This window comes from Pleurodeles waltl, chromosome 8, assembly GCF_031143425.1.
Source record: "Pleurodeles waltl isolate 20211129_DDA chromosome 8, aPleWal1.hap1.20221129, whole genome shotgun sequence".
Classification (NCBI taxonomy): domain Eukaryota; kingdom Metazoa; phylum Chordata; class Amphibia; order Caudata; family Salamandridae; genus Pleurodeles; species Pleurodeles waltl.
In genome coordinates this window covers 792,500,454-792,523,706 of record NC_090447.1, presented here as the reverse complement: position 1 = coordinate 792,523,706, position 23,253 = coordinate 792,500,454, and the positions used below count along the sequence as shown (strand labels likewise).

Here is a 23,253-nt window from a genome sequence, read left to right as displayed (position 1 = left end):
AAAAGGCTGAAAGTTGTTGCTGTCAGTGTACTTCTGGATCTCATCTGCCTTTCTGCAAAACCAGGAGTCTTGCATGTCTCTGAGCTTGGCTTGCACCTTGGATCCGATGGAGTTGTAGGCTGCCTTCTTGGAGACAAATGTAGTCTCTTGCTGGAGGGATATGAAGGCTTCACGCTTCTAATCCAGCAGCTTCTGAATGTCTTCATCATTGTTGTCGAACCAGTCCTGGTGTTTGCATGTGTTCTGGTCCAAGTGAGCTATAGCCATATTGTGGACAACATCTCTAAAAGCTGCCCAGTCTTCTTCTGCATCATTTGTGCCAAAGTTGAGTTAGTCAAGCTTACTGTTGAGGTCCTCACTGAGGTTGTGGCACACAGAGTGCTGTTCTAACTTGCTGACATTCAGTCGCCTATTGGTCTTTTTCCCCTGTGGGCGCCACCTGGGCTGGATGTACATGTTGAGTTTTGAGAGTATGAGTCTGTGGTCTGTCCAGCAGTCTGTGCTGCACATGGCCTTATCACTCTAACATCCTGCCTGTCCCGCCTCCTTTCTATGATGGAATCAATGAGATGCTAGTGCTTGCTGCATGGGTGCCTCCAAGACGTCTTGTTACGGCTGGCTAGGCGGAAGACTGTGTTTGTGATCAACAGATCATGAGCTGCACAGGTCTTCAAAAAGTAGATGACCATTGCTGTTGCTTTTGCTGACTCCATTCCTTCCAATGACTCCCTCCCATGTCTGGTAGTCTGCACCAACTCTGGCATTGAAGTCGCCTAAGATGACAAGCTTGTCCTTGGGCACAGATGCTATGAGGGACTCCAAGTCTACATAAAACTTGAATTTGATCTCCTCTGGGTTTGTCATGGTGAGTGCCTCACTCTCTCATCCCTGCCTATCTTGATCCAGTGGCAGGACATAGCCGAGGTGACTGGACATGGGTGGGGATGCAGTGGATGGCCAGCAGTGTCCTAATGTGTCTCACTGTGCTCCATTTGCGCTCCACGCACTTTGCTGAGACCGTCTTCCTGCCCGTTGAACTAATCTAGAGATTTCCTCCATGCAGTCTACCGGATCCAGTCTTCGCATGCATAGGTAGGCAAACCCTAACTCACTGAGTGTTTCAGACCTGCCAGCTACCCTCACCTGGTTTTGCCGGTCATTCGAAGCCGTTGCCCGGGGTGTGGTCGATATTGCATGCAAACAGCTACGAGGAGCCACAGGTGAGAGCGGAGTGTCAGATGAGGACCAAGGTGGACAATCTACTCTGAAGAGCACAACGTGTTCCACCAACAGAGGTACTACCTTCCCCTAATATCCCATACACCCCTATCCTATACCTATATTAGCATACTTTATATACACACTGGAAAAAAAAACTTGCAATGCTGCGTGTAAACTCATTTAAGGATTTCCCCAAAGCAGTTATGTTCTGTGACTTAACAACAAAGGTCATAAATATAATGTGGTAAGTAAAACTTTGTTTTAATATATTTAGATGTTTTCAACAGTTGCAGCCGTGTAGTACTTATCATTGTGCTAATAACAAACGTGAAAAATGTATTTGTCAGCTTTGCCTTCGGTAATATGTTCATTTTTATCGTTAAGAATGTTGTTGGAACAACATTTTTTGTTATTGCATCAAACTGAGTGAGAGCAGTCCCCAGTGAAGTTACTGTTAGGCCTGTGGCTTTAGTGACTCTTGAGGTAGATGGTTCCATTAGTTGGCAGGGGGTGGTAGTCAGTCCAGACACCCGCCCCTTGACTGTCTCCTGGGAAATTGCCTCCAACCTGTGGGCCGAGGTCTCGACTGGACTTCACCCCCATGGACAGCACTGCACCTGGCACATCCATTGATCAACCTTAATCCTGGGTCCCTCAGCATCAGGGCCACTGCATAGAAGTCAATGGCGGTTATGTTGTGAAATTTGGAACTCACTCTAAAGACGCTCTAGTGGCCAGATAACTGTTCAAAATTTCCTTTTCAGACTCCTAGATCTCTGTCCTGTTGGATCTGGTCGCCCAACTCGGGTCTGAGTCACTGAACCCAGTGTATCAAACTCTTACAAAGTATTCAAAAGTTTGCAAAGTTTTAACTTAGCTACCAAAGGGTTAAGCTGAAGTTTGAGCAAATAACTCTGACGGGACCAAAGGAGAGAACTGCGAATGTCGTGCACGAGAAGGCCCTCACCTTGCCATTTAGTACACCCATTTTCTTACAATGTCATTTGTTGCTGTATGCAGTGCTGCACTGCCATCTTGAGTTAGATTGGTTTGCAGAAATACCTATTTTATGTATATTGTAATTGGTTTTCAACCTTGTGCTGGCACTTTTACTTTATTCTAACTTGATGAACAATTTTACAATATTTTTTTAAAGCCATCATCTTGTCTGAAATATGATTAACCCAGATTTAGAAATGGTGCTTTCAAAGCATTCCTAACCCAGAAACCTTCAGCTCGTGTCACTCACACAGCAACGGTTCCGCCGACTCACCTCCAAATGCTCCCACATGTTATCTCAAAATAGATCTGTATGCTGATTATTCTATTCTAACTTGCTTTAATAGGGACATAGTGCATATTTATGAAGATTTTAAAGTAATTGACAGGCAAGTAGCTAAACAACCCCAAAAAGGGAATAGGTCCATTTTGTTGTGACTGATAGTGGTTGACACTTGCAAGTCACCTAAATGTCTCTATACTTTTTATTCAATGCTGACTTATAAATAGATGGTGCCACTCATGGAAAATGTTCAGAATACCATAATTCCATTCTTCAAACACAGTCATATTTTTTTGCAACGGGGGAACAATTTGTGACCATTTCAGTATGGATTCAAAATAGGGGGAAAAGGGTCATCTCTCAGGGTGCACATCACAGTAGTTTACCTTCTTTGTGAGTTTCCTAGCTGCAACTATATTTTTGCAAAGAAAACAGCTTAAGTTGACCTCTATTACAATAATTCTGCCATAGAGAAAAAAGGTTGTACTGGTGGTCTGTTCCGATCACAGAGCATCCTGGTAAGGAACTGGACTGGCATGCCAATGTCAGATTGGCTGTGACTAGAGTAGAGTAGCAAATTCAAAAGTGCTTTAATATAACAATGGTTTTCTTTAAGGTCAGCCAGCTCTTTCTTGTTTTGCCTGGAAGTTAGACTAGAAGAGATTTCAGCCTATGATTGAAATGAGAGAAAGCTAGGATCAGATGTATTGAGTCTGGAAATATTTACTAAAGAGCAGTCCAGTGACCTTTAGCAGCAGATAGTGGCTTGACCTTGTTCTTCAAATATATAAGGGTGGCACAATCTTTGCATTTGGGTCAGCTAAACACCAGTATTGGGGTTTATCTACCTTTAGTGATTCCTTAATAGAGCATATTGGATTAATTTGAGATAAAACACACTGGATTATCAATCAGGATCCCCTGTGCCAGAAGGTAATCTATATCAATTATGAAATGCAGGCAAGGAAGATGTAACTAGATTATTTTCATTATGTGGTTAGCTTAATGGCCCACATAGAGATTTTATAATCCGAGATATCCTTCACGTTTTGGAACTTTGCCTTAATCAGAGGGCCATGCCCAAAACTGGCTGGTAGGTAGAGAAAGGGCAGGAATCTGTTGACTGTTATTTTCAATCTATATATGTTGTGACTTCAATAACTATTCTCCCAAGCATCCTCAACAAAGGAACCAGTACGTATAAAATAGTTTATATCAAGTATTTTCTTGACACAATTTCTGTATCTGGATTTGAGGAAAAGGTAACACAACATGTAAACGTTTGTGAGGCATGTACCATAACAATAAAGCCAAACAAAACTGATATCAAAGAAACCCAAAAGGGAACAACATAAGTTATCTATTTTTATTAATAACTGGTAAAAGTGAACATTTTTCAAGCAGTATCAACTGTCTCTGTCTGATTTCTGATGGACCTAAAGAAAAGGAGACACAGAAATTAGAGCACACATGGAGAATCAAAGTCAGTGACGGCTAGTCAAGGATATTACATTACACCTTAGAGTGCACTGTGGAGGTCATATCTGACCAGCAACCCAAACCAGAAGGCTTAAACATGGAAGGTGAATTTGTACAAGGAACTTCATTATTCAACATCTTAGTAAACAAGCTGCAGAAAATAAGGAAGCCTCTAGCCGGAAGAAGGTGTTTTGATGATTGGAGCTTGATGCAGGATCATCAGATGTGGACAGCAACATCCAACCCCCTATATCCACCCAACCGTAAACTATGTACAGCCTTCAGCCATGTGCAGTGGGGGTTGCCCACAAGACCTGGCCTGCAACCAGACTCTGCGGCCAACCTCCCTAACCACCCAACCCCATGCTGCGCATTGCCATTTTGCATTACATGTCAGGAGTTATCTGCGGCCTCTCTGGGTGTGAGAATAGGTGTGCAAGTTTGTATCTGGTGGTGAGAGTGGGTGTCAGATTTCCTGTCTGGGTGTGAGAGTGCGCATATCATTGTTTTAGTGAGTGGTTGCATGAGGGTGTCAGTGGATCTGTGAGTGGGTGCGCAACAGTCTGAGTGGATGGGTAACTGTCTGAGTGGGTCTGAGTGGGTGCGTGAGGGTCTGACTGTGTCTCTGAGTGGGGAGGAGGAGGAGCTGCCCGCCTCCTTGAGGATCCCCCCATGGACCCCAACAATGCACACTGGATGTCCTCTGTGGGGCCATGGCCCCAGGCACAGGGGATGGGGCCCACGGGGGTGTATGATGCTGGTGAGGGGGGCTGCACAGCTCCCTTCCCACTTTAAAGAATGTATTTGGTCCTGGGGAGGTGGTGGTCCCCTGGGCCCAGGGGGTCTGCACAGCCACCCCACATGATTTTTTACATTAGCGCTGGGGAAGTGCATATATAAGTCCCAGGAGAGGGGTCCATGGGTCCCCTTCTTAGTTTTACATAAAGCCCTGGGGAGGTGGCGGTCCCATGGACTCTTCGAGCTCAATGGGGGGGGGGGTCCCACAGCCTCCCTTCCTAATATCAGTAAAGCCCTGGGGAGGTGGTGGGCCTCAAGGCTCATACATGGCTCAGGAGGAGGGCCCTGTGTGTCCCCTCCTTTATTTGTTTTAATATATGTGCATTCCCTGGGACCTGGCCAACTTGGGATTTATTGAAAACAAGCGCAGGAGCCTGCCCTTATTTTAATTTTTTTTTTAAATGTTCCTGCAAATTTGTGAATTCATTGCAATTTTTTTAAAAAAATAGCTTTTTTGCCTTGGCAGGGTAACAGGGGACCCCAGCACCAAGGCTAGGGGCAAGGTTAGTTCTACCCTGCTCCCTTTTGTTTTCTTTGTCAAGGCCTTGCATGGTGCGACGTTGACTGCTTAATTGGGTGCTGGCTGCAGGGCCTACCCACAGCATAGGAGCACTTTGACCATGTAGGCCTGGTGGTTAATTTTTGCCACAAAAATTTCAGAGTATAAACTTTAGCTCCCAGGTGGTCCAGGTCCTGGTGCAAATCTATATAAGTATTTTGGGGAGGAGGGCACCCAGACCACCTACCCATGGCGGATTTTCATTGGGGAACCGCCACCTCCCACTGGTCAGGCCAGTGTTCATTAAGAGGGAGTAGGACACCTGCCAAGGCCGTTTACAATACTGATGACCATCACTTCCCCAGAGCAAGACCTATCTTTAGAGGGTGAGAAGGGCCACATGGAACTCCCCGGCCCTTTTTGACCCTGTGGACCACCTCCTCAGGCCATTTTTTGCAAGGGGGAGATGGGACTCCCTGGGGAAGGCTGATGTTGCCATTGGGGTGGAGTCCGGGTGACCCCCCCTGGGTTGCTTTCAGCCCCTGGGATCCCCACTTCCCTGGAGTGAGCCAGTGCAATTTTAAAGGAGGGGGCTCTGCAGTCCCACTCCGCAGCCATTCAAGGCCCTGAGGAGTGCCACCCCCTAGGCCTGGCACCCTATGTCCTGAGGTACCCACCCTCGGGACATAGATGTTTGCTTTCACTTGGCAGGCCCTTTCACAGATCCTGCCTTGTGAAAGCAAACAGTAAGTCCGCTCTCACCCCTTGGGATAGGACTTTTCATATGTTTCCCTGCCCGCTCCCCTGGGGTCAAAATCGCCCAGGGAGGGAGGCCCTGTGGCCTGCATCCAGTGCCTGTGGCCAACCGCTGCTGCACACAGCCAAAGGCCATGTGTGGTGCGGGATTATGTGTCTGAAGGCAGAGCATGACATGGGACTGGGTGCCTAGGGGAGGTTTAGCTGCAGAACCCGGCCCTGCGACCAACCCCCACCATATATAGCCAAAGGCTGTGTGTGCAGTGGGTTGATTGCCTACAGGGGATTGGCCACAGCGCGTGGCCTTTGGCCATGCGTGCCAGGGGTTGGATTAATGTTAGGTAATGAAATCTTACTTAACATTTAAAAAAACTAGACATTCAGTCAAAAAAACAAAGATTACAAGGACGTCATAGCTTGTAAATAGAATTTTTTTTAAACCTTGAAATTCACTAAAAACCAAAAATTAGAGGGACATTACAGTTAGGTTCAGATTTTACACACACAGAACTATAGAAATTCAACAGTTATAGCTATATTTATCTCAAGAAACTATAATTTGTGCCCTCAGGTAACTATAACTCGCACACTCACCATGCACTGCTACTTATGCCACATATTACATCAGTAATTACATCTTCTATGACATCATTTAAAATATAACTGCAACATATGTAATAAAAATAGTGATGCGAAAACTGTACATGGCAGGGGCACAAGTTATAGTTACCTTAGGGAACGAGTTATGTAGGAGCTCTTAGAGTCCATCAGTCCCACAATGTCCACATCGAATGACTGACAGAACATTCTCACCCGTGGCAGTTTGAGTAGCGGATCCTTAGTCTGACCTGTACACTTCTCACTGACCTGGCAAGCCAAAGAAGACAGTCAAATCCACTTGAGCAGAATACTAATGTAAGGCCAGTAACAATACCAAAACTGCCTGTCACATGTCTTGTTCACACCATGGTGCCTTGCCTGGTGACTATAGAATAAGCATCTTTAACATTGGAACACTGCTACTTTTTTATCGGGTTCAGTTTGAGGCTCCTCAGGCTTAGTGTAGAGATCTCTATCTCTATAAATTGTAAAGTACCAAAGGTGTGCACCCTTTCCTTGGGATGTATCCTCTCTCTGAATGCCTTTAAGTGGTGGCTACTTTTTCTGCACTATGCAGTGGTTTACCTTGATATGACCTCCTAGTTCCTGCAATCCGGACACTTTTCAGGAAGACCCTTCTGGTCATAAATAGCAGCATCTGAGGTTTTATGGTATTTTCCTATTAGAGGAAGCGCCTTCAGAACTTGAATAGGGGCCTTTGCACTGAAAACATTAATTTTGTCTGATCTTGTCAAAAATAGACTTAACTGGTACAGGTGAAAATATGGCTGTCTTTATATACAGCAACTCAACACTCTCGACTCAAGGATGATCAACGATGTGGATGCTTCGCACCATAGAAAGGTGTCCAAAGAAATATTGAACTCTGGTCACTTACTTTTCTCCAGTCATCTTCTTTTTCATAGGTACATCCCTCAGGGCCTTCAACTTGCGTTGGTACTTTAGAGGTTCTAGGCAGTTTGGGGTGCAGAGAGAAAGATGGGTTATTGCTGCAGCACGAAGAGCAAGTTGGGTGACATGGGCAGTCTCTGCTGTAGCACAAAAATCTGTATGAGGTGGATGGTTGATGCTAGAGCATCGCACTGGTGGTAATTGTGGGCTGTAGTTGCTGTAGGGCAAAGTGGTGCAGATCTCATTTTGCCAGTCGTCGCTGGCCATCACTGTAGTGCAGAGTCCAGTTGAATAGAGCTTCGCCTTCGCTGGCGTCCTGGGTGGCAGTCTTAGTGTGAGAGGGCTCATTCACGGTTCTGAAGAGCCCAGAACTTTAGAATTTCACCTTTCTGCACAAGAGTAAGGTAAGTCAACTAATGCCTGCCAAGGGACTAGGACCTGGGAAGCACCTCTAGGGGATAAGGACCTCCCTTCAGCTGAGGCTACGGGACTCAGGCAGGTACAATTGCAGCTCAAGGCAGGTTCAGTGCAGCAGGTAAGCCAGGCAATTCAGGAAGTCCTCTGGAGATTGTTTGTCCCTATTGCTCAGACAGGAGGTCAGCCAACTGACCCTTGGAGTCAGTCAGGTTAGCCAGGGATGAAGGGCTAGGTCAGTCTTCCTTATAAAAAAGCAGGGCATTCCTCAAGCAGTAGGACACCCCTTTGTGCGTTAGGGCAGTCCTCTGGTAGCAGCAGGGCTATCCTCTGGGGAGAAAGGTAGGCCTCAAGTAGCAGAGCAGTCTGTCTGGGAGCAAGGCAGTCCTTCTTCTGTATTGTCCACAGGTCCACAGGTTTACAGATCAATGGCTGTGGAGGTTCAATGTTTATTCCTGGTGCCAGCCTTTGAAGTGGGGTGATTTCCCATACTACCCCCACATCTGGCTCTGGAACGTTCTTCCCTTCCCCTGTCAAGGCTCCAAAAAGTGTGGGGTGAATAAAGACTTATGGCAGGTGAAGAATAGGTGGGGCAAGGCGCAGCTCCACCCCAAGCCATCCTAGCAGAATGGCCAATCCTTCCTGCACATAGTCCTCTTTTTTGGCCATTTCTGGAAGGAAGAGACAGACCCATACAGCCAGGTGACCCAGTACAGTGGTAAAAAGGCACAAAATGTTTGGGCAAGAAAATGCTAACTTGCTAAAAGTGTAATTTTCAGAATTGTAACTTTAAAACTGAGTTTATTGTTAAAGTGGATTTTAACTATAGTTCATTAGAGTGTAAAGAACATGTACGTTTACTTTTTTTTATATTCACGAACTAATATTTAATAGTAACTTTACTAGTGTGGAGACTCCATGGTCGTGACAAGGAACTCTCCACACAAACAGTTAAGGATGCATTATATTTGCTGTAGGCATAGAAGCTATTTTCTTAGAACTAGGGTTGTGCTCATTACAATTCAAGAGCAAGATTCATTCATATATGTATTGCATCTCTGGTTCGAAATTGTAATCATATCTTGGCAGCAAAATGTTTTCATACAGCGATTCTCAGTATCTGGTTAAAACTAAATTAATTAAAACATTATGAGGTTTGGGACATACACATTAACGTAAACAAAATGCAAATATGTAGTAGAGTGCTTGTTAACAAGACTGAACCAAGGCAGCTGTTCTTGAGAAATCATCTTTGATAGACACGCCGTTTATAGAAAGTTCTGATCTTCACTCCAAATGTACAATGTTGACTGTTACGTTTTGGCTTGGTGCACTTCTCAATCATTACACCTTAAATAACAGCACTATAAAATACTGCTGCCAAAGCACAGGGTTCATTCTTCATGAATTAGCTAATAAAATGTTCTCATGTTCTTTAGTATTACAAGAACAGACAAAGGGCCTGATTATGGGATACTCTATCACAAACGTGACAGATATCCCGCCCACCACTTTTCAAGTGCCATTGGACATAATGGAACTTGTAATACAGTGGACGGGATTTCCATCACGTTTGTGACGGAGTATCCCATCTGCTAAGGTCTTAATTGAGCCCAAAATTTATCATACCTCTTATCAAGGAAGCTGACCTCCGGTTGCTTCATGGATCATTTGATATATTGGCTTTAGAATCACAGAAAATTGAGTGGCAGTAGATTTATTTTACTTTAGGATTAGTAAAAGAAATATAATTCTATTTCTTCTTAAGCATTTTAAGAGTAGTATTAATTATTTTATTGTGGGTTATTTATGTTAGCAATTTTTATGATTATTTTATGAAAGATGCCATCTATGTTTATACAGATGAGCATTCCAACAAACTGTGTTTATGGTAATAAACGTGAAAGTCAATGGTTTTAATAATGCAATACCATGACCAAATTTCAGCTACTATTGCGTTTTTCTTAATAAGAAAGACATTGTTTCTATGCATATTTGCAGAAATTCTTCAGATAAAATAAACTATGCTCCAAAAAAGACAATTAAACATTTCTCTTTCTTCACCTTTTATTTTCTTTATATGTATCATATGTGATGCTGCACTGAATTTCATTTTGGGGTGTAGGTTTTTGTGTTTTAACCCAGCTCAACATAAAGTCACTCGTAGCTTAGTGGTTAAAATCTCTGACTCTTAGTCTAATGAACTAGGACTATATCACATAAATCAGTGCAAAATGTTTATTTCAGATTTACTTTCTAGTGCAAAACGTGTAATGTGTTTGAAAGCTACCTCAAAGTAAAGCAAAGCAGTGCTCTCAGCTGCTTTGCAAAATTTTGCATCAAGGGGGCATTCCACGGGTGGCACATAGGTGCTCCCATGCAGGCACCTATGGTTTTTTACGCAAAGCCCTTTCTGCCAACAATAGTAGACAGGGCTGTGTGCCAAAATAAACTGCTTCTTTGAGGAAGGCATTAAATTCTGACTCTGCATGTAGCTGTACTCTGCAGCACACATCGAAGATGGGAAAATTAATAGTGTGCCTAGCATACTATTTTGTACTAGAAGGCCACCCTGCTAGAACCACACCTACTCTAGACATCGCACTGAAACCTTTTCACTATGGTGCACTATGTGTGGCACTAGACATCCTGATTGTGAGCCTGCATTAGGGAAGGGAGCAGGTGCACCTTATCTTAGTTAGTATGGCATTGCCATGTTCTTTCCTTCTGATTCAATACAGGACAGATACTTCAGTTGCTATGCAGTCTTTCATGATATATTAGTATATGTGCTCCAGAGACAGAACTGGAAATGCTATATTAAGGCAGGTCGCTGCCACAGTTTTGTGCTGACTGCTGTAGAAAATGTTCAAAGAGCAGAAACAGCAATATTTTATCACTTTTGTCAATGATAAATCCAAGGGTGGCTCCTCCACAGTGGTGGAGGGGCCTTGCCCCCCTGGATGAGCCAGCAGATGAAAAATAAAATTATAGCTTGCTATCATTTTACTTTTTATTTTTCATCTGCTGGCTCAGCAAGCGCGTGCAGGGCGGGTTGGGCAACAGACAGATGGGAGGTGGGAGAGTGCACTAATGCCCATATTTATACTTTTTTAGCGCCCCATTTGCATGGTTTTTGACGCAAAATCAGCACAAATTTACAAAATACAATTGTATTTTGTAAGTTTGCGCTGCTTTTGTGTCAAAAAAATGATGCAAATGCAGCACTAAAAAAGTATAAATATGAGCCTAAGTGTGCAAGTGCACATGCGCACTTAGATTTCTCAAACCCGCTGTATACACAGCTGGGCTGAAGAAACAGCACAGACCCCAGGCTTGTGTCTGAGTGGCAGCGACTGCCACTCAGACCAATCCTGAAACTGCCTACATACTATATTTAGCATGTAATAGTGCCAGGATTGCTGGGGAGCCTGTGTAGGTGTCCCAGCTAGTGCTGGGACAGCAGAAGAGGATTGAGGTGGCAGGAGCCGGTGACGGGAGACGGGCATTGCAAGGTAAGTAGTTTATTTTCTTGTTTTAAAAAAAAAAAAAATTCCCTCATCATTCTTCGTCCTTCCTCCACGCCCCCTCCTTGACATATATAGCGGGCTCCACTAGGCAAATTATAGTCCCTGGAACTTTGCTCCTTCTGACTGGAAACGCAGCATTATTTGCTGACATTTCGAAGGTAAGCAACAGAGGCCAACATAATAAAAAAGCGCTAAGCAAAATAACAAAACAACGAAAACATTTCAGGGAAAAGCAAAACAGTCAAAGCAGACTGCACCATCCGATACACAGGTTAAAAACACAGCAGTACAAAAACCACAAAATACATCACCACCAAAATAAAAGACAGTACACAAAATACAGATGAATATTCCAGCCAGGCATTAAAAACCACACTGGTCTATTTTTATAACAGTGATAAAAGGTATTAGTACCAAGCATTTCCAAGGTAATAGCCCTTGTCAAATGTTTTGTGATCCATCCCAAAGGATTGAATTGCATTGGAAAGGAGTCCATTCATGCATGACCATTTGGAAACTGGATGAAGGAATCTTGTATTTGAGGAGAGAAATATTGTCAGACACATATTTTCAGGCATTTTTCTATTGATTCGAAGTCCATTTGGGTGAGGACTGAATCAACAATTTTTCTCAGCTTTGTATTTTCTATATTTAGATTGTGTTGTTATGCAGTACAGTACTTACACATACATACTGGAACATATATGATCTAAAATTGTGAGTTTGTTATTTCAGGCGAACCCAGCATGGATGTGCCACGTGAACAAATGTATCTTTGTGCTCTAACGACATCTCTGTCAAGTGGCGAGTATGTGGTGTATAAAATTCTCTACATATATGTAAATTGTCTTTTCTTGTCAATTTACCATTTAGTCTATCACAACAATGCACTTGCTAGGTAACATCTCACAGCAACCATTTATTGCTGTTCAATAAACTGATTACCAAAAGACAAACTGCAACCCTTTTGAACTCAGTTTATAATGAGTACTGTTCATCACTATTCCATTTGTAGATTGCCACCTTCTTATTCGTTGCAGTTTCTGAACAGGCTGGCAGCCGAAACTGTGGATGACTGCTGGTAAGAAGCAAAATTAAACGAAGCTTTATTTATACATTTTTACTTTTAAACACCTGCATGATCACACATAGATTTACAGTTTAGTGTGACCCACTGCACTTTGCTAGAAAAACTGAAAGCCTGTTTTATTTTCCCAAATCTTAAAACATTGCCAATGAATTCTCATTACCAAATGGAAGCCCTTAGGTATGTTCTGCTTTATGATTGTACAGGCAGGACAAGGGACTTTTGCACCAATGGGAATGCTGCGCAATGTGTTTTGCGTATGGATTTTGAAAAACTCTTGTAAGATAAGCAATTTATACCTCCAGTGACTTCAGGAAACCATGCCAGCTATTGATTATACATAATTGAGGCTGTAGATGAACTACCCGGCAAGTCACTTCCATAAAAATAAAACTATGGAGGTGTAATCATTTTCAAACAAAAAATATCTTAAGAATTCAGTACAAACCGAAGCCTTTTATCTACTCAACTGTTCTGTCATTGGACATATACCATATTGTCAGGTGCTGGAATTTCTTCCTGTGATGTTACACTAGTTTCTTTCATCCTGATTAATGTTATTGCTGTTCCATTTCTTATATCTGGGAGTGTAAAAAAGCGACGGAGTTCTGTTCAATTTTTTGTACTTGTTCTCAGAGGGAAACTCATACTGAGATGCTTTCTGATGCATATTTAGCAGCTGCTTCTCCTAATGCAAATGATAAATAATGAAATGATATAGTCAATAAAGCTGATGCTGAAGTAATGGATGCCACTTCAGGTAAGATGCAGGCAGTTAGGCCACTGCTTGAATGGCCTAGAGGGGACATTTAACGTGATAAGAAAATATCAGAAAGTTGTTAGAGAATGTGGAATTTGATCCAGCTGGTATAAAAGAGAATAGAAGTCGTATAATTCAGTTGAAGATAACCATGCTCTTAAATTTTTTTGGGAAAGGATTAGCACAAAGCTAGGATACAGGACACTGTACTGCCCAAAGAAGCGCTCGAAATTGTGGCTTTAAAGAATTTTGAGGCAGACAAGTTTGAGGCCTTTCTACAGGGATTCTAACTGATTTTATATTGCTGCAAAGCCTCGAATGATGTTTCAGCTGCCTGACGAGTGGAAGGAAACATTCATGTTGCAGAGTGGTACCCTGGGAGATCATTTTACATCTTCGCTGAGTCTCTGTTGCATTGTTGGCTACTTGTTTTCCTGCCTGAACCCAACAGCATACAAATTAGCGCAATTTGATGCCTATCATTGCTGGTTGCTTCCGCTGTCTGAATGAGAGCCAATATTCTTCAGCTTACACTCATCAATGGTTTAACAGGAATAAATTAAAGTGAAATTTGTTCGAATTTCATAATCAAACACATACAAATGCTGCATTACATACCTTAAGCTGATCTGTTGACCAAGTGGACTATTGTACCCACTGCAAAGGCTTGTATTTAACTGGTTTGTCAAACGTTTGAATTTTGGCATGTCCCCTTTTTCCTTTGCTATTATTCTAAGAGGATAAAAAGAACATTATTAAGATGGAGAATAACCCTTTAGAAAATAGACTGTTATATCATGACTGTGCCTGGCAAAAAGGGCCGAATGGTTTAAAAATCATCAAAATTGCTTTCAGTGGGTACTACTGTCTAGGCAAGCAATACGTGTCAGAGTATTTAGGTGTTGTGCTCTGTCTTTTAACAAAGGGATTTATTTTGGACTCCTGGCGTTACCATAAGGGTGTCTGGTTCATAATCCAGATTGCTCTTTGCCAATGACAACAGCCAAGTCTCATATACATTGTCAACGATCTTACCTATGCCCAAGTAACTCATCTCCACACTGAGCTGGGGAATCACCTACCCATGCAACCCTCAAGAACTAACCATTGGCCTATTGTTGAGCATGAGATGTGTTCCAGTACCACCATCATGCCTAACCTGGTATTGACTCTCAGCGCGCATATACCTGGGAGGTGATCACAGCATTAAAGGTAGGAGTTATGATATAGTTGTCAGGAACTAGATCTCACATACATGTTAAAACACTTCTTAAGCTCCTCAATTAAATTAAATGTTACTTATTCAATTATTTTATTGTAATACATATTAGTAAATGTTATATCTAATGCATCTCTTGAATTGCACCGGACTGGCTCCCAAGCATGATGTCAGCAATTTATGTGAAAGAAAAATTTGTTCTTTGACATTTTAGTAGAACAATTTAATAGAACGACAAGTAGGTCAAATGGGGCTTCAATTACTCACTCACTTGTGTATACTTAAATTGATCCTGAATTTCTACTTGCTTTAGCCTTAGATAATCACATTCTGGCAGTAGTTAGCAACAGAGTTATGCCCTGATTTATACTTTTTGATGTTAAACTGCGCTAACGCAGTTCAGCATCAACAAGTATCCGCTGGCTAGCGCCATCCCAATACGCTAGTCGGGCGTCATACTTATGGGATGATGGTAGCCAGCGGTAAGGCTCAGCTATCATCATAAAAAAGGATGCTAGCCGGGTGGGGGAGGCGTAGGGGGAACAGGGGGGTGTGGCGTCAAAGGATGACTCTAGTATGGGCAGAGGCACACAAATGCCTCTAACCAGACTAGCGTCATTTCCTGACATTAAAACCCCATGAACATGACTTCTAAGTTAAGACAGGAGTCATGCCCACCACCCCAATGGACATGCCCAGGGGACATATGTCCCCTGGGCATGGCCATTGGGCCAAGTGCCAAGTAGGGGGGCCCAAGTTTGGCCTCCTATGGCACTACAGAAATAAAAGAAAATACTTACCTCTACTTACCTCTACTTACCTGGGATGGGTCCCCCATCCTCCACTGTCCCTCTGTGGTGGGTTGCGGTGTCCCTGGGGCTAGAGAAGGGCACCTGTGGGCTCTTTCCATGGTCTCTGACAATGGAAAAAGGCCACCAGGTCCCTTAAAGTCTGCCCTGACCCAGGCGTTAAATAATGGTGCTAAGCAAGCCTAGCGCCATTATTTATGCCCACCTCCCTCCTGTGCACCATTTTTGCACGGGAGGATAAATAAGGCACCTGGGCCTTAGAGTCATTTTTAGCCCGGGAGCGCCTACCTTGATCTCATTGATGCAAGGTAGTTTCCCACAGGCAAAAAATGACTTTAACTCCAATATTTTAATGCTAGACGGGTCTAGCGTCAAAATATAAATATGGAGTTAAGTTTGCGATGAAATAGCGTAAAAAAATAATTACGCTATTTCAGCACAAACAGAGTTTAAATATGCTCCTTACTCTACACAAAAGATATTTTTTAAATTATTCATTAACTTCAAGTATCACTGATGACAGAAAGCCTGTCAGCCGGTATAGGGGAGAAGTGCTATATAAATGATACCTGCAATACAAAGCAATTCATTTGTACCCAGCCATGTATTCAGTACAGACCTTGAACAAAATGTCTTTATAAAGTATTCTTCAAAGACCTGATTCTTAGTATCACATTCATAAATTTCTCTGAATGAGGATTGTTGGATCCAGACCTAGAGTGAACAACCTCAGAATAAACAAGGGCCCACATTTGAGAAGCATCACTGGTTTTATGCTAATGTGGCGTTAGGCTTCAAAAATCGCCACGCCATATTTACAAAGTGGCACAATGCATGCATTGCACCACTTTGTAAACCCTTGCGCCACATTATGCCTGTGCCAGACATAGGGGGTCATTACGTGCGGCCGCCAATGTGGCCGCACTCCCATGGTGCCCATTATGACATCCCCGCTGGGCTGGCGGCCGGAAACAGAGTTTCGGCCCGCCGGCCCAGCGGGGATGTGGGCCGCAACATAGGAGCCGGCTCCAAATGGAGCCGGCTGTGTTGCAGCCGTGCGACGGGTGCAGTTGCACCCGTCGCGCTTTTCACTGTCTGCTCTTCAGACAGTGAAAAGCTGCATGGGGCTCTGTCAGGGGTCAGCGCTGCCCTGGCGGATTATCACCGCCGTGGCAAATGTGGCGGGAAACCGCCGGCTCCGCCGGTGTGACCGCGGCGCTACCGCCTCGGTCGTAATTCCCTCTGAAGCACCACCAGCCTGTTGGCGGTGCTTCAGCCAAAACAGCCCTGGAGGTCTCGGACCGCCAGGGTTGTAATGAGGGCCATAATGTATGCAAGGGGGGTGAAAAAATCGTGAAAGAAATCTGAAAGATTTCTTTCTGCCATTTTTTGAGGCATTTTCAACACCTTCATAGAGCAGGCATTAAAAGGAGGTACACCATTATTTATAATGGGCCTCAAAGTGCTTTGCAGGTTTAGCGTCAACATTTTTGATGCTAATCCTGCAAAGCACCAAACTAGCGTCAGAAATGTTGATGCTAGTTCTCTAACTACCACCATGGTACGCCGTATGTTAAATATGGTGCACACATAGTGGCGTCAGGGGGCTCTAAGGGGCACAAGAAAAGTGGCGCTGCATTGGATGCAGCACCACTTTTCTTAGACTTTTTATCTCTTCCCAGTGCTATGCAAGACTCTCATCAAACCTTCAAATGTGCAGTCACTACAATCGTGGTTCTCTTTTTATCTAAGAGGATTCTTTGCATGCTTTTCATCGAATTATCCCCATTCACATATTTTTCATTAAAATCAAGTAAAATAGGACTGCAATAACTGTTAAGTGTGCCTTAACACTGTACTCAGGTCCCTAAATGCCCCCCCAAAATGCAATGCACTCTAGACCTCTGACACATGGTTCTGTGCAGAACCTTGACGTTGCTCGGTCAGCGTCCTAAAGCTGTGTCACCTGTCACAATCAATACTGTTAAACCTTGCATCAGTACATTCATAGAGGCAACTTTCATAATTCAGACAAGAGGTAAGAAATCAGTCCAGTCAGGATACCTTATTGTAATATAAATAGCTTTGCCACCTTTCCGGTTGTGTCATTTCCTGACACTATGATGTGATTCCAACTCCCCTTTGGGAAACCCTTACAGGAACCAGGCAAAGCCGTCGGAGGTCGGGCAGCACTGTATAAAGATGTGCTCCGAGTGTGCTTCTCTGAATACATCTTTCCTCTAAGGAACCTGTTAAGCAAGTGGCCAGCTGCAACCTTAGAATAAAGGAAAGTTCAAGCTGTAACTCAAAGAATAAATGAAGAAGCATTAATTGGTGTACTTGTTACTCATTCTTGAAGGTTAACATACAACTTTCAGCTACTATTATAGTGCATTGTGATCCAGGCAAGACTCTTACCCTTATCTAAGACACACAACTAACTAGGAAATCTGTGCACCGACTACGAAGTCTCCTTATGGTAAACTGAAGGGAAAATATTAAAGTTTATTTAACTAGGAAAAGTTACTGCCAATATTTGCATGTTTAGTATTAACATAAATTAATGTGATATATTTATTTTAAATATAGAACAAAGGGAAACATGCTACACACTTTTACCTTGATTTTGAATTAATTATTTAAATAGCATACATATATGAAATTTTGAAAATTATTTTATCTGAAGTTTAAATTGAATAATACATTTCATATGTTAAAAAAATATTTATTATGCTTTAATACTTATTAAAAGTGAGGTATAGAATTAAGTGTAAGTAATTTAATTATAGTTTCAAAAAAATATTATATTCATTTTTACAATTATAAATGGTTATTAAAATATTTGAAAATTAAAGAGAATATGCACTATTTTATACTTATTAACATTATATTAAACGCATTTATATTTTTAACTATTTAAAATAATGTAATTTAATTTATTATTATTTCTAATGGGAGTTTATTTAAGCCCCTACCTACAATATTTTCTTTGGGATGGTGTTGTCGTACCAGTGGTTGGCCATGTGCGGTGCTGGATTTGCTACTGTTTTTCTTTAGCGATAGTAACTTTAGAGTGCAGTTTGTGAATAGCACTGAACTTACTAATTTGTGGGTGGGCAATGTCCCTCCCTAAATTTTAAATCCAACTACACCATGAGTTAGGATTTTTCATTTCAATTCCAAAGACTCCAACCAGGAACTGCTTATCTGTTCCCAATTGAAAATTACATGTTTATTAAATGTAATAGGGTAACTCCAATATTATCCTATGGGAGAGGTAGGTGTTGCAGTAGTGAAAAATTAATTTAAGGGTTTTTAATTAATAGGCCCTGTAAAACTTAAAAGTACATGTCAAAGTCAAAGGGTGACATTATTTGACACAGAGATGTAGGTCAGGCATAGGCTAAGCAGGTAGGTGTTCCTTGATCTAATTGATGAGCTGCAACACATACTAGGCAGATACATTCACCACAGCCACGCAGCCTTTGCACATGTACAGTTCCTCTTTAGTTTCCACTTTGTAGCATAAAAAACTACCAGGGCTTTCTAGAAATTGCAGATGGACCATCACAGATTGCCCTTTCAAAAGTTTTGCATACCTTCCTTGAGCATGCTGTCATGAACCCACTCTCTTATCACATTCCCCAGAGCCCCTGCAGAGTTGGAGAATTGAATTGCACAATGTTATGCAACAGAATAAGCCAGATACACCCACCACATCTAAACCACCCATACACATATGAAGGTCCTCTGTAGCTTACACTTAGTAACAGAAAGTTCCAGGGTATTGTATGGGATGCAGACAGCACATCACAAATTTCCCTTTCAAGGGTCTTGCATAACTTCCTTGATCTTTTACTGTCACAACTGCACTCCCACATCACATTCCCTAGCACACCTGCTCACTTACAGAATACAATTGTGCAATTATAAGCCATAGTAGGAGCCACAGGTGTGATCCTCCACTCCAGGAAGGTTTTGTATTCAACTGCCAAACACTTTTTACAAACTCCTTCTGCTTGGTTAGGTTTAGTCTCAACCACCCACAAAGTTCCTGCATTCAACTATTACCATGCATAACTCAACCACCATAGTCTTTATGCTCAGCCTAAAGTTCCCTGGTTGTCCAGAAAGAACCCCAGTTTCAACACTTATTGGCCTAGCTTGTCAGAGAAAACTGCAGCAAGCAGGATATCATCATAATCTAACCCAATGTCCCCCCCTACATTTAGCTCCAACAATTACACCCCACACTACCCCCTACCTACTACCCTCAATCAGCTACATCCTAAACACTTCCTACACAACATATCTCCACCCTGCACTACCACTTGCACATTTAAATGCCCACATTGTACAGCACAACCTATTTCCTGCTCATGCTATGCATCACCCCACATAAATGCTATCCCACCACCTACTTCTAACCCTACCTTCAACTTTTACAAACCCTGACAAACCTCCTTCTCCACAATCTGTACATCACCATGCACCTTTAAAAAAATGTTCTCCATCCCTTATCAAGAGCTGCTTGCTCCTCTTGACTTATAAAGGCAACTTTTATCTCAGGAGCCAGCTGTAGCAGTTTCTCTTCTTTGGCTTTTCCTCACCTCCCACAGTTATCTCCCAGAAATGCTGCACAATACTCCAAGAGAAACACGCTCGCCAAATTCTAAACTACACATGTCAACTACCTACACGCATCGTTACTTATGTCCTACACTGCACACTTCCCAGCTGCACTAAATAAACCCTATATCGATGCACTTGACTCCAAATAAACTCCAGTCACTACTCATACAGTTGAGATACATACAAATGCACCACATCCTTGTACATACATTTACAATTACAGCAGAACCTGCAATTTCCTTATTTTACGATAATCAGTAACACTGTGAACAAAAAAAGAGTCAACCTTAAATATGCTACAATCATATTTTATCACACATTCTTAGCAAACTTATCAAAAGTCCATATCTATGATGTCCAGCTGATTTATAACATTCTTTGCTTTAGAATACGTTTTCCAAATCATATACCACCCTGCATACAGTTTGGACAAATAACCTAAATTTGAGATTTGGCTTTCTCCATCCCTCTGGCAACTGGTCCATCTGCTTTTCCAAACCAGGTTGTGTTATTTTGTGATCTTTTTCTACATGGAAGTCTACGGAGCATAGAGAGTTCTGCTGATGGCCAGTCATTCTGTATATATTATTATTGATTCAGATTTTAGGAATCGCATGGAAACTGCTATTATTATATATTTTCAGTTCTTTTGATGCCATTTATAATTGCTGAACCACCATGACATGTGACTGCTGCAGAGAGCAGGAAAATGCAAATTTTCCTAGCTACTGTAACAGAAAGTTTCAATTTTATTAAGTACACGAAGGCAAGGATTATGCTCATCTTTCTTTCTATTATTCAGCAGTCTTTAAAGAAGGGAAAAAACACCTTTCCCATAACTCCACAGGAAAAGACTAAAAAACATAACAGACAATGAACACTCCCTCCAATGTACCTATAATCCACTTTCTTCTCAGGCACTTCTTCTCTCTTCAGGCAATAGAAAAACACCCTCAGCATTGTTCACCTTTCGTGGAATCATTGCCTGAAGATAAAGAACAAAATGGTATCCAATAAATCTCCGACACAGATTGATTCAGCATAAAGACTTGCAAGACAGTTTGAAAAACCATGGCAAGAATATCATCATTGACATAGCTTCAACCAGATAAGACGATAGCATTACATATCATTAACCCAAATGGAAGCCAGAATACTTACTCTTAACCATGTCAAAAGGAAGACTTCCTCACACGGGGAAGGCAAAAGCATACAATGCATGTGGGGGAATACTCCTCACCTCTGTGTCCTAAAAACTTTAAAACATAGAGTTTGATGACCAATCAGCGACATTAATGATATCCTCTAGTCTAGCACCTAGAGAAAAGTATTTTGAGGCTATAGTCCTTCAGACTGAATAGGCTTCAAAAAGTACTACATTAATGAATGGCTCTTGCATAACCCAGTGGACCCAACAAGCAATGGTGGGAGATGAGACTGCTTTGAAAGGTTTCTTTACAGTAACCAAGAGTTGACCTTCACCTGGAGGGTATACATCCTCTGTTGCATCCTCATATCCTTTAAGACAACAAACTACATACAGCTTGGGGACCCTATTGAAGGCCGTATAAGATACCTCTCTGGAATCCATTTTGGTTCTCCAGGAAACATAGAATGTTACTCCTTGAGGTCTAAAGACCTGGCCTGAACTGTTCTCACATCTATGACCCTAGGACAGGAAATTAGACACAACAGCATTGCTAGCTTTGCTGACAACTTCTTATGTGAGAGATATTCATTTCTTTGCCAAGATTGAAAAAGAGTTGAAATTATATTACATTGCACAAATTGGACTACTTGGTCTCCGGTGGCAAAACAAGACGAATAACCCTCAAAGGTTTATATACGATTAGGTGTTCACCCACAGAAGACCTCGAATCAGGAGAGGCCCCCTGCGATAGCCGACCGGTAAGAGTTAACCGTGCAGTAAGTCATGCCAGAGAATGCCAGAAAATTCAGATGGGGACAAGGTCACACCCTATGAGATCTTTGCGTTGAATACACCAACACACCTACTTTAACCATGCAGATTTGTACCATTTAGAGGTCACTTCCACCCAGACTGTGGCCAATAATCTTTCAGCATCCTGTGAAAGTCCCAGGACTCTCATCTTTCCCAGTAATCCTCTAGACTATGAGAGGACTAGAGGGTGATTCTAACCCAGGAGATCCCAAAGAATATCTGAAGCGTGCGGAAGAGGGATTGGAAAATCCCTGAAATTTCAAGAAGAACTGGAAACCATACTTGAGATCTCCAAACCAGTGTAATCATGACCATGTGCACTCTCTGTCTCCGTACTTAGGCCGCCAAACTCATGATCATGGCGAATGGAGGGAAGGCATACGTTTTCTTCTTCGACCAATTTTGAAGAAATGCATCTGTTGCTGAAGCTTTAGGATCTAGCTTCCAACTGAAGGACCAGGGAATTTGGTAATCCAGCTGAAAGGTGAACAGATCCACTGTTAACAGACCCCAACAAGATTTGAGCTTGAAGAATACTCCTGGCTGTAACTACCACAAACTTGTGTCAGACCACCCTATCAAGCACCAGTCAGCTACTTGGTCAGAGGCCCCCAGAAAATACCCCCAGCATGGCTGATATATTGTTGTTCAGATAGTATGTCCAGAATTCCATGGCCAGATCCACCAGGATTTTGGATCAGGACCGCCTATATGATCGATGTAATGAACCACTGACAAGTTCTCCATTTTCAACAACACACAGCAGTTTACTTTTACCTTGGTCCAGCATTGAATTGTGAATGACCCCACCATAAGTTCTAAGAAGTTGATGTGAAGGGACTCTTGGTCCGTGGACCATTTGCCGCCAGTAAAGGAGTCACTGCAGCGTGCACCCCCAACCGGATCCACTGGCATCCAACTCAATTACAAGGTCCGGATCTGAACCTAAAAAGGAGTGACCATTCCACCCCTCCATGTGGGACAGCCACCAAAGCATCTCGGTCTTCACCTCCTATGCCAGGAAAAGCTGTTGAAAGTATTGTAGGCCCCCGCATAAGTGAAAGGTCTTGAGCCTTTGCAGGGCCCTGTTGTGTAGAAGGCCTAAAAATATTGTCTGGATGGACAATGATAGGAGTCCCACTATCGGAGCTATCTGGCATAAGAAGGTGATTGTTAAGAAATGGCTGTGGATCACCAACCATGTAGTACTCATTTATAGCTGGCAATGCAGATGGAGATTTGATGATCGAGAACTCTTGTTCCCTTGAGATTTCCTTTAATCGTCTATTAAT

General features: G+C 42.5%; 1 protein-coding gene across 12 annotated transcripts in view; it reads left to right on the top strand.

Moving 5' to 3' along the window:
• HTR1F (5-hydroxytryptamine receptor 1F) overlaps positions 1 to 23,253 on the top strand; it is a 2,610,837-nt gene that overhangs the window by 1,334,155 nt on the left and 1,253,429 nt on the right. For 7 of the 12 annotated variants that reach the window (XM_069205051.1, XM_069205044.1, XM_069205043.1 and 4 more), the window contains one exon: positions 12,507 to 12,572. The exons of the other annotated variants lie outside the window; for them this stretch is intronic. The gene's annotated coding sequence lies outside the window, so the exon portion shown is untranslated. The remainder of the gene's footprint in view (positions 1 to 12,506; positions 12,573 to 23,253) is intronic. 12 annotated transcript variants of the gene reach the window in all.